This window comes from Pogona vitticeps, chromosome 6 (assembly GCF_051106095.1).
Source record: "Pogona vitticeps strain Pit_001003342236 chromosome 6, PviZW2.1, whole genome shotgun sequence".
Taxonomy (NCBI): Eukaryota; Metazoa; Chordata; class Lepidosauria; order Squamata; family Agamidae; genus Pogona; species Pogona vitticeps.
The window spans coordinates 32,780,756-32,792,046 of NC_135788.1; positions in this window are offsets into that span (position 1 = coordinate 32,780,756).

The following is an 11,291-nucleotide window of genomic DNA, read 5'->3' on the forward strand; positions in this document are numbered from 1 at the left end:
GCTTGTGTTGCAATGGTTCTCTGGGCTGTGATGAAAAAACATGAGGCATGCCAGAGCCAATATTTTGTGAGCTGCCTCCAGACTCCATTTATCTACTACTTCTCTTTTTTTGCTTACAGAGAAATTGAAGTCTCCTAGCTCCCAAAGGAATAGAAGGTCCTGCTGAGAATTCACTTGTGTGCACTTCGATGTTAGATTAATCTCAATGTTGTTGCTCTTCCTTTGCTTCCCACTCAGACTAAGATTTAACTTGGCAGCTCTCTGGATTCTCAGTGAAACAAGTTCGACTGTTTACCATCCCATTCATCCACCCACATATGAAAAATAAAGCAAAATCCAAAGATGTCAAAAGTCAATGTTGTTTTTTTTATTTTTTTTTTCATTTTGCAAAAACAAAACATGAGAAACATGGAATATCTGAGAACTAGGGCAGAAATATAGCCTTAGCCCGAGCCCACAGATTTGCAAAAATGTTAAAGTAAATTCCCTGAAAGCCAAGAGTGGTTGGCCAAGCTAATATTCAGTTGTTTGAGAGGGTGCTCAGATCACATTGTAACTATGGTCTGTTGCTGTAAATGTGGTCTCCATCACAATCTTATGTGTCTCTCCGGATGACAAATAAATTATATTAATTCATTTATTCAAAAATAATGGTCCAGCTGTAATTTCACACTTTTTGGTCCAGTTCTTTTCAGTAGGATGGGCAAATAGGGAGGTCTGAATTGCTCATGTTATGTCTCACTAGTTTCCATGTGGTATCTGGGACAAATGAGTGCCTCAGAGTGCCATCTTGTCTTATCATCTGCTCAAAATCTGCACAAGATTTCTGGGGAAAGTCATCTGTGGACCTAGATTCAGGTGTCACCACTAGAGATGGGCACAAATCAGAAAAATTGTGATTTGTTTTGATTTGTGATTCATCAAGGTTGACAAATCATGAAAACTGAATCTATGAAATTTTCTCTCTTCATTTTTGCCTTTAAACCCCTATACAATGCCCCCCCAGCACCTAGAGACACCAAAATTGCAAAGAAGCTTCCCCTGACTTTCCTCTACAAGCCCTACAAGTTTAGCTAAGTTTGGATTTCACACATCTGAGTTATGCACCCACAAAGAGGGTGATTTTTGATGGATTTTGCAGTTTGTTTTTTTTTTAATTCATGCCAGTCTCTAGTCACCACTAAGCTACCTTTTGCTTCTATTTCTTAATCCTACATCTTAGAAACCTGACTTTGTTTTTGGATTACAGCTCCTGGACTTCCTTGGGCAGCATGGCAACTAACCATGGTGTCTAAAGGAGGGTTGTGAGATTTGTAGTCCAGACTAATATTGGGTCTGTTCTCTGGTAAATCCCATAAATCTGCTTTAACTGGGGCTCACAGCAAAGAACCTGAAGCTTGATCTAGAAAAAATGGAGGTGTCATTTGACACTTTGGGTAGAGATATGCAACCTACATTGGTTAGAGTTTGCAGTTGGCAGGGGGGGCATGCAATCATAGACCCAGCATTGTCTCTGGTATTCAGGTGACAATGTGACTATGAGTGTCTTTTACAACCTGAGCTTGTTCAGCTGTTATAATCTATCTGGAGCAAGTAGAACTAGCCTCAGTTACCCACAAATGAATTATATCCAACATATTGAAAATACTGTAATCATCGCCACATATTGCCATCTTTAAAGACAGTTCAGAAACTGCAGTTACTTCAAATGGTGGCCTCCAAGCTGATTCTAGTAGCAAGATGGTCAGTAAATATATCAGTTTAATTATTAATTAGGGTTGTTCAAATTGGACAGAGCAGGGATATTTGTCCATTTTTCGATCAGCTACAGGGAGGTTCAAGAAGACCCGTTGGGTTGGTTTGCGTACCCTTACAATTGACTAGAGTTTGCTTCAGCTTTTATTTGAAGGGGGAGTAGAAGTACTGAAATTTGGGGGCAGGGGGGATGACTCTTGGTTCCAGTTGCTGAAGCAAAAGTAGGAAACATCCAATACAGTGAGTGTGACAGCTAAAGCCTCAATGAAAGCCATGACCTCCCCCAGAAACGCCAATCACTGAGTTCCTAGGGAGATGGACTTTACATATTCTTGCCCACTTGACCAAACTGTCATTTTGCATCCAGGCATGGCAGAGGGAAGGTACTACATTGCCTACTAGTCTGGCTGTGTTCCTGAATTTTCTTTCTTTTAGCATTGAGTCTGCATTGTGCTTACAGTTGGCTATATCCATTTGTGTGAATAGGGGATGGAATACTGACTTGCTCATGCTAGCTTTGATTGTACTGCTATGGTTTATCTTTCTCTCCCATCCTCTTATCACTTTCTACTTTCTTTTATTTTTCTAATGTCTGATGCTGGCTGATGCAGGGTGTATTCAAGAGAGGGCATGGAGTAGAGCACACAGCTTGCCGGGTTTGGGGAATAGAGTGGAACAAATGAAGCTGGTAGGAGTTTTGCCTTCACAATGAAGGTCCACCACATTCCCAAAATCGATGCTGCTGTCACATCCTTTTTTTAAAAAACCCATTTGCTGTTCTTTTTCAGACACTGAGCCAGAAACATAAATACCTGCCCAAACCTGAGAACAAATTGCTTCAGGCTATCTCCAAACTGGCTCAGGACAGGCTGTTCCTGTTCTGTACAGAAAACATTTGGCTACATATTGGATTGATGGTGCCTGTATACCTCTACCTATAATATCACCTGAAAAACATCTACTTGCAAAGTCTAAAGAGCTGATTTGAAACTTTAAAGCCTTTAGCAATATAAGACCAAGTTACATAGAGAACAGCATAAGTCCATATAAACTTGGTGTAGTGGTTAAACTGCAGTACTGCCATCAAGCCCCTTCATATGACCTGAGTTCAATCCCAATGGGTTCAGGTAGCCAGCTCAAGGTTAAGTAAGCCTTCCATCTTTCAGCGGTTGGTAAAATGAGTACCCAGCTCACTGGGGGGCAAGTTGCTGTTTGTATAATTTTGTTGTAAACATCCTAGAGAATGCTCCAAGTACTATTGGACAGGAGGCTGGACTGGATGAAACCCAAGCCGGAACTAAGATTGCCGGAAGAAATATCAACAACCTCCGATATGCAGATGATACCACTCTGATGGCAGAAAGTGAGGAGGACTTAAAGAACCTTGTAATGAGAGTGAAAGAGGAGAGTGCAAAAAACGGTCTGAAGCTCAACATCATTCTGGTCCCATCACCTCCTGGGAAATAGAAGGGGAGGACATGGAGGCAGTGACAGATTTTATTTTCCTGGGCTCCATGATCACTGCTGATGGAGACAGCAGCCCTGAAATTAAAATACGCCTTCTTCTTGGGAGGAAAGCGATGACAAATCTTGACAGCATCTTAAAAAGCAGAGACATCACCTTGCCAACAAAAGTCCGAATAGTCAAAGCTATGGTTTTTCCTGTAGTGTTGTATGGAAGTGAGAGCTGGACCATAAAGAAAGCAGACCGCCAAAGAATTGATGCCTTTGAATTGTGGTGCTGGAGGAGGCTCTTGAGAATCCCCTGGACTGCAAGGAGAACAAACCCATCAGTTCTAAAGGAAATCAACCCTGAGTGCTCGCTGGAAGGACAGATCCTGAAGCTGAGGCTCCAATACTTTGGCCATCTCATGAGAAGAGAAGAATCCCTGGAAAAGACCTTGATGTTAGGAAAGTGTGACGGCAAGAGGAGAAGGGGACGACCGAGGATGAGATGGCTGGACAGTGTCTGCGAAGCAACCAACATGAATTTGACACAACTCCGGGAGGCAGTGGAAGATAGGAGGGCCTGGCGTGCTCTGGTCCATGGGGTCACGAAGAGTCGGACATGACTAAATGACTAAACACACACACTATTGGACAGTATATAGTTCGAAGCAACAACAACTTGACTGAGCATATAGGCCAACATTTAAGGCATTCCTTTCCAGCCCATTATTAGAAAAGACCTGATTGATGAGTGCCAATTGTTGAATACAGGATTTCTTTGTGGTCCCTTCACAGGTAAGGAATTAGTTCCCTGGGGAATTCCACTGAGCCACCTTTGTTACTAGGTACAGGCGGCTTTGTGTACATTTTTGTTTTCCAGGCTTTTTATGAATAACTCTCCTGTGTCTCTTGTGCAGGTTGCTCCCCTGATGTGTTTCTAATCTTTCTTTTTCATTGTACAAGAGAACCAGGGTGTTGTTGCAGTTTGAATGGACTACAGCTCTGGAGAGTGAACTTCAAATCCTCATTTGGCTGCTCATTGGGTGACCTTGGGCCAGTCACTCTTTCTGAACCTGACCCACTTCACACGGTTATTGTGTGGATAACATAAGGAGGGAAAGCACCATCTATGCTACTTTGAGCTTACTGGAGGAAAGGTGGAATACAAATGCATCAATATAAGTCTCAACAGTCTTTCTTTTACTTCTAATGCATCCATCTTTTTCTTGTTTGCACTGTCGGCAGGGTGTGTTTTTGTGTATGAGGGGGAAAGGCTTCAAATGTATTGAAATAATATCCTATTTCCTGAAATACGTTGCCAAAACACACAGTTGAACCGCACAAACATTCTGCATGTGAAATCTACAAAGCAGATCTCCCAGAGGGCTGCAGTTACTCAGAGTAAGCAAGATTAATAATGAACTAATGTGGTGAGGATGTCTGAGGTCATTATTAACCTATAAATATTGCATTAATAGCTGTTTAAACAATTCTATGACTATTGGAAACAAACTGAAGTGTAGTCTCAGGAGCATTTAAGGTCTCTTTCCCTGAAACAAACCCCACTCTCAAAGAGATTTAGCCACTGGAATTATCTGGTTAAATAAATTATTTTAATGTATTTGAAGAAAGAAATTGAGGGATATTTATAATTCAGTATTGTTTTGCCAGGATATCTTAGAAGTTGCTTAATGGTTTTTCTGTATACGTGCCTGGGCCAACCAATATGTTTTGCTGCTCAGAGGCAGGACAAGATAGCTCCCTGCTCGCACCCCCTTTCTGTCAACAGTGGCTGACTGGACTGACATGGCTGTTCGACAAACTTTTGGCTTTCAGGATACTCTGTCTTCCAACCAATCTAAAGTTGGTTCTTCTGGGAAGATAGGATGAGCCAAAATGGCAGACTGACAAGGAGCCATCTTTTCTTTGAGGACAGTGGTCCATAGTTGAATCATAGGCCTATGCTGAACCCAGGCTTTTTGGATGTAATCAGTAAATTGTGGCCATTATATTTCAACACATTTGTTCTGTATTTTCAATTCTATTCCTGTTCCATTCGTCACCATTTGCTTCTGCTAGGGCTGCAAACATCGCTCTCATCTCTGTCTTTGCCTCCGATCCCCTCTTCCAGGTACCAGTGATGATGATGATGAATACTGACTTACCCTTTCCATGGCTGTCATAATATCAAGTATCAAAAGGTAAGTATGAAACATTTTTAGCCCTTTTAAAACACCATACAAATGTTAAGCAACAGTGGTGTTAAATGTATGTGTTTTAGAAATATCTGAAGGGGTGAGCATCCTAATAAGCAAAATTGCTGACCTAATCTGCTCAATTGGTGCAATTACATGCTGTTACAGAGTTCTGTGAAAGTTTTGTGGTAGACCAACAAAGTCCAATCTGTGAAAACCTCGTGGTGGTGGGTGGAATTGTTGCTCTCTTACATCTCTTGCTGTTAGTTGTTTTGTAATTATCTCTGTTGGTCTCAGTGGAAGTGCAAAATTAATGATCACATATCCTCACACTTGACATACATTTTTGATCTATCTGAAGAGCATGGAAGCTTTGGATGCACCTCTTAATGTCCTTATAGTCAATGAGACAGCAATGTTAAGGTCCCCCCCCCATCTAGGAAAGGCCTCTAATGGTGGATCTTCCCCTCCACATTCTTATTGTCTTATGAGTTGTGAGACAGCCACTTCAAGATGGTTTCACAGGCACAGTCAAATAAAGAGAAAACTGTTTCATAGTTATTTTTATAGGATTTTTTGTAAATATTTTGGATATGACAATTCAGGCAGGGGTCTCAAACATGCGGCCCAGGGGCCATTTGTGGCCCACCGGATGATAGTTTGTGGCCCCCACATTGCCTGCTCCCTGAAGCATCCACACGTCCTCTGCTGTCAAGAGTCAAAAAAAGTCTTGCCTTGCTCACCGGCTCTCCCCCAAGACAGTGCCTGCACCCTCCATCCGGAACTGCAGCCTGCCAGCCAGCCCACCTGTTTGCCACCTGCAGTTCCGGATGGAGGGTGCAAGAGGCGCTGTCTTGGGGGAGAGCCGGTGAGCAAGGCGCGCTGCTGGCCTGTTTCCCCGAGCACCTGAGCCACTGCCGAGCGATGCCTGAGAGTGGAGCTCGCTCCCAGCCCGTCCTCAAAGAGTGCCTCCAACAGCGCCGCCAACAGCATCTGCCGCCGCCGCCACCTCTTCCAGGGAAGTGGCTCTCTGGCTCTCTTTCTCTCTCGGCACCCCCAGCACCAGCCTGGCCAGTGGCCGCCTCAGCGCCTGGTGGTCCTTCCTCCTCCTCTTCATTCTGCTTCAACCGCCTCGGCTCTGGAGGCTGCCTGGGCTCGCCTCACAAAGTTTGCTCCCCTGTCATGGTGGGGGTAGCTGCTGCTGCTGAGCGCATCTTTTTTTGAGGGGGGCCTTCAGAGGAAGGTTGCCAGACCTCCATATGTGTGTGTTTGTGTGCGTGCACACACGCACATCTGTGGGGGGTGCGCCCCATTCTATTTAATTTCACAGGTACTGATGGGGGCCTTTCTCCTTTGGCAAGGCGATTCTGTGAGGGTTTTTTTTTAAAATCTGACACGGCCCAGCCTCACCCAGACTCTGCCTCCAGCGGCCCCCAGGTAATTTGAGTTTGAGACGCCTGGTTCAGAGCATCTGGTTCCTTTAGATAGATTTTAAAAGCAGGAAATTAAAGCTAATATAAATTCATATTTGTGAAGAAATTCACATGTCAATATAATTATGCTTTCAGCAGATAATAACTTGAACCAAAGTTAACACAACCTTTGAATTGAGATTTGGCCGGAATTGTATCTATTCCACTTGCTTAGCTTGACTTTTATTGTGTTCATGCACCATGTTACTAATGTTACTATTTTAAGAAACAGTGTGTTTTTTATCTGCTCTGTGAGCATATAGAAGCTCTACTCTCCCACCCACCCCAAATTTTTCTCCACCCACATGCCTGGCTATCTGTTCTTTGTCTCTTAATACACATAAACTCTGTGTGCATAAACCTCTGGTAACTGTGCTGGATTTTAATGTGAATTAATATACTATAATTACACACTTCGAATTATTCTCATGTTCTTAATTACTATAAGGGTTTGATAACATTGGAAATTCAAATTTAGAATGACTCCGATTTTGGCCGTTGTAACCTTCTTGTAAGAAATATTATACATGTTTCCATGGAATAACATCAAGAGTTTGTGCGTTTACAAAAGGAGTGTATATCTGCCAACTTATGAAATGGCATTTGGAAGTAAAATGCAATCTGTTCTTACAATCCTGTTATAAACATTACAAATAAAATGCTAAAACATGTTATCATGGAAGAAAGAGGCTAAAGAAGTGGGATGATATTTTTCAATAAATGTCTTCTATTTGGCAGGCATACATTTGCCTTGAAACAGGAGAGGCACTCCAATAATCACTACTCATTGATTAGTAAACTGTTATTTCAGATTTGGTAAATCCATGTAAAAACAAGCACCACATTCAATTAAAAGCTCTGTGACATAAAATTACCTCAACTTGCCTTCTAAGAACCGATAGGATAGCAGATATATTTCGCTATCCATAGGTGATGCTCTTTGATGGAGGACCTTCCCCAGTTACCTCCAGGAGTAGCAATACCAACTTAGAAAAGAAAGGGCCTTTTCTCTGGTGACACTCCAACTTTAGGATGTGTACCAGTGAGATATATGGATATATCAACTCTTCTTTTCAGCACCAAATTTAAAAAATCTTAATTTTTTAAGTTTACGCTTCAAATGTTTCTAACTGATACATTCATGTTTGTGGTGAATAGATCCTTTTACAGCCTCTTGCTGTACTGCATTTGATTACTTCTTACTTTACACTGTTGTGGTTGGGGTTTTTCAAATGATGTTATCCACACAGTAAAGGAAAGAGAGAAGAGCACATAAAAAAGGCTTTCAAAACAGCCAAGAACATGTCCCTGTCTATACTGTGTGCACTGGAGAGCTTGGAAAAGTCCATTTCCCCCCGTCTCTTGGCTCCCAAGCCTCAATCAGTGTGGGGTATTCTGGAAGATATAGTCCAAAACGAGAGAAGACCTGTATCAAGCTCTAGTACTGTGTAAGTTCACTGGAAGCAAACCTATAGATTTTTTTTCCAGCTATATATCCTGATTACCTGTGCCTAGTTTGCAGATGGGGGACGTGGTGGCGCTGTGGGCTAAACCGCAGAAGCCTGTGCTGCAGGGTCAGAAGACCAAGCAGTCGTAAGATCGAAGCCACGCAATGGAGTGAGCACCTGTCGCTTGTCCCAGCTCCCGCCAACCTAGCGGTTCGAAAGCATGCAAATGCAAGTAGATAAATAGGGACCACCTCGGTGGGAAGGTAAACAGTGTTCCATGTCTAAAAATCACACTGGCCATGTGACCGCGGAAAGATTGTCTTCGGACAAAACGCTGGCTCTATGGCTTGGAAACGGGGATGAGCGCCGCCCCCTAGAGTCGGACACGACTGGACAAAAATTGTCAAGGGGAACCTTTACCTTTACCTTTACCTATATATCCTGATTACCTGTACCTAGTTTGCAGATAGCATCAGAAGAAGGTATCTTGACAGCTAAGACAGCCGTCTCACATTTTCCTTCTCACTCTCTCGCAACCCAAGCATGCGACCTTTGTGCATTTTCCTGTGATACAGGTGCACCATCTCTCCAGTATTCTGTGTGTCATGCCCTTACACAGTTGTCCGGGGAAGCTATTGTTAAACTCGTATCTCATGCTCTAAAAATAGAAAACTCACCCGGCTGTGATTTTAAAAGCTGTATTACTCAGAACCCAATTATATCTCAACTCTCAATGACCCAACAGTCTAGAGATAGCTTTACTTGGAAAAATCCTGGCCTTAAGGAAGGCTCCTGGTGTGAGCATTAGTCTGTACATGAAGTAATGTGTTGCTTTGTGTCAGCCTTGTCCTGAACTTGACTTCACTACTGTCCAAGGAGTGATGAATATGTATTCAAGGCAGGTCATTGTAAAGCTTTTAGCCATTTCTCTCACACACCAGTTAGTTGCTCATAATCCAAAGGGTTTCCCCCTGCAAAAACATCTGCCCTCATGAAAATACATATCTCACTTCCCATAAATTAGTGGGCATATATATTCTACAGGTTGCTTGAATGTTAATATTGACCAGATGGAGGTTTTCCCCCCAAAACATTTCTGGCACAATTTAGCTTATTTAATTAACTCCTTTGCATGATACATCCAGAACCCAAAAAATGTATAGAGCAATTTCGTTGACTGAGCCACACAATCCTTCAGGTGGATCAAATAGACCCCAGTTCAGCCTCTCCCCAGATTGAGATGCCTTGCAAAACCAAACTACATCAAAGAAATATTACTAAAAATGTACAAAGATGACTCCTTGATCAGACCAAACACTCATCTAGTCTAGCATCCTATTTTTAATAGAGGCCAAGCAGGTGCCTATGGGAAATTTGCAACAAGAACATGAAAACTCCTAGGAATTTCATCCAGTATTCCAAGTGTTAATGAACCATTTTCAATTTCTTTCTTGAAGAGATCAAGCATGACATTCACCTTTTTTCACATCTGTTTCCTACTGAGTCAGTGTTTTGATACACAGCCTAATTGGATGATACAGTTGAAGCAGAGCTCCTTTAACAAGTAAGAAAATGTTTGTTTATCCCAGTATAAGGCATTTTCATTTCCTCATGTTGCAAATTAGCCTGCTTCATTCTGAGTGGCCATCAGTAAGTTTAAATGCAGTCTTCATTTGCAAGGCTGACCACTCAGACATGGAACTTTGATGGAATTGCGTCTTTTGGAGGGAAATATGTTGTCAGCTTCTAACAGCAAACTTTGTGTCTCATACACATTGACTCTAAGCTAACCATGACATCCCCAGATCTTTTCCATGATCAGTCCCTAGAAGCTCTGATTCCAACTGTGTATCCATGGAGAGCACTTTTTGTTCTTTTGAATACCACTTTATATTTACCAACACTGAACTATACTTGAAATTTTAATAACATTGCCACATTTTGGAGAGATTAAGGTCTTCTTGCTATTACCATCCTGAACCGTTTGCTATTATCTATAAACTTATGCATCTTATTTGTTACCCCAATTCTGTATTTTTAAAAAGTTTTAAACCTGTAGCCCCAATAAAGATTGTTGAAGCAAATCTCCCTTTGTGAGAGGTGTCACACTCAAAACACCCACTCCATAATATCATCATCATCTCATCATGACACCCAACCCAGTGGTTTCCTAAATTGATAGCCATCAAAAGCCATTGTAAATATCATGCTCTAACTCCTGAAGGCCACAAAGTAAGTGACACTCTTGGATGGCCCATTCACTTACAAACTACTCAGCCACTTAAATTTGCATTTAGACAGAATGTTACTGTGCAGAAGTCTATGCACTGTTTTTATTTTGAAAATCTAATGCTTTTTAAAGTGGCAGTGGGTTTTTATTTGGTAAGTAAACAAATAACATCAAGAAATGAGAGTAAGAGAGTGTCCAGATTGACAAACAAAATGGGGAATGTTCAGGGTTTGGAATGGTCTGATTTGTACTATAGTGTATTTTGTTGACTGCACAATGTATGAGCCAATGTGAGTCAGCCCGGAGTCCCCCACCACCACCACCAATCCACACTTTTTTCCTTCTGCCGCTGGGATTTCTGCTTGTTTTGGAAACTGAATGAATGTGCATCTATTCAGGCAGTGAGTTCACTTGAGATGATATTGAATGGGCAACAGGAAACTGGCAACAGGAAGCTGGCTCTCCCAGCTTCCTAGTTCAAGGTGAGAAAAGGGGAAGCAAAGGGGCACTTGCAGGTAGATCAGTTTCCGTCAAATGAACATACCTTACCTCCAGGTTATTTTTCAAAATGCTTGGTGCAAGTGCTAGTGCAGAAGGGCACCAGGAGACCAAAGGGGGGAAAAAGAGTAAAGAGATGGTATAGAGCAAGGAAGAAATTGCTGATCAGCTGTTTGTTAAAATAGCTCTTTGCAGCTTGTTAAGGTAGCTCTGATGTAACCATGCCTCTTGCAAATCTGGAGGG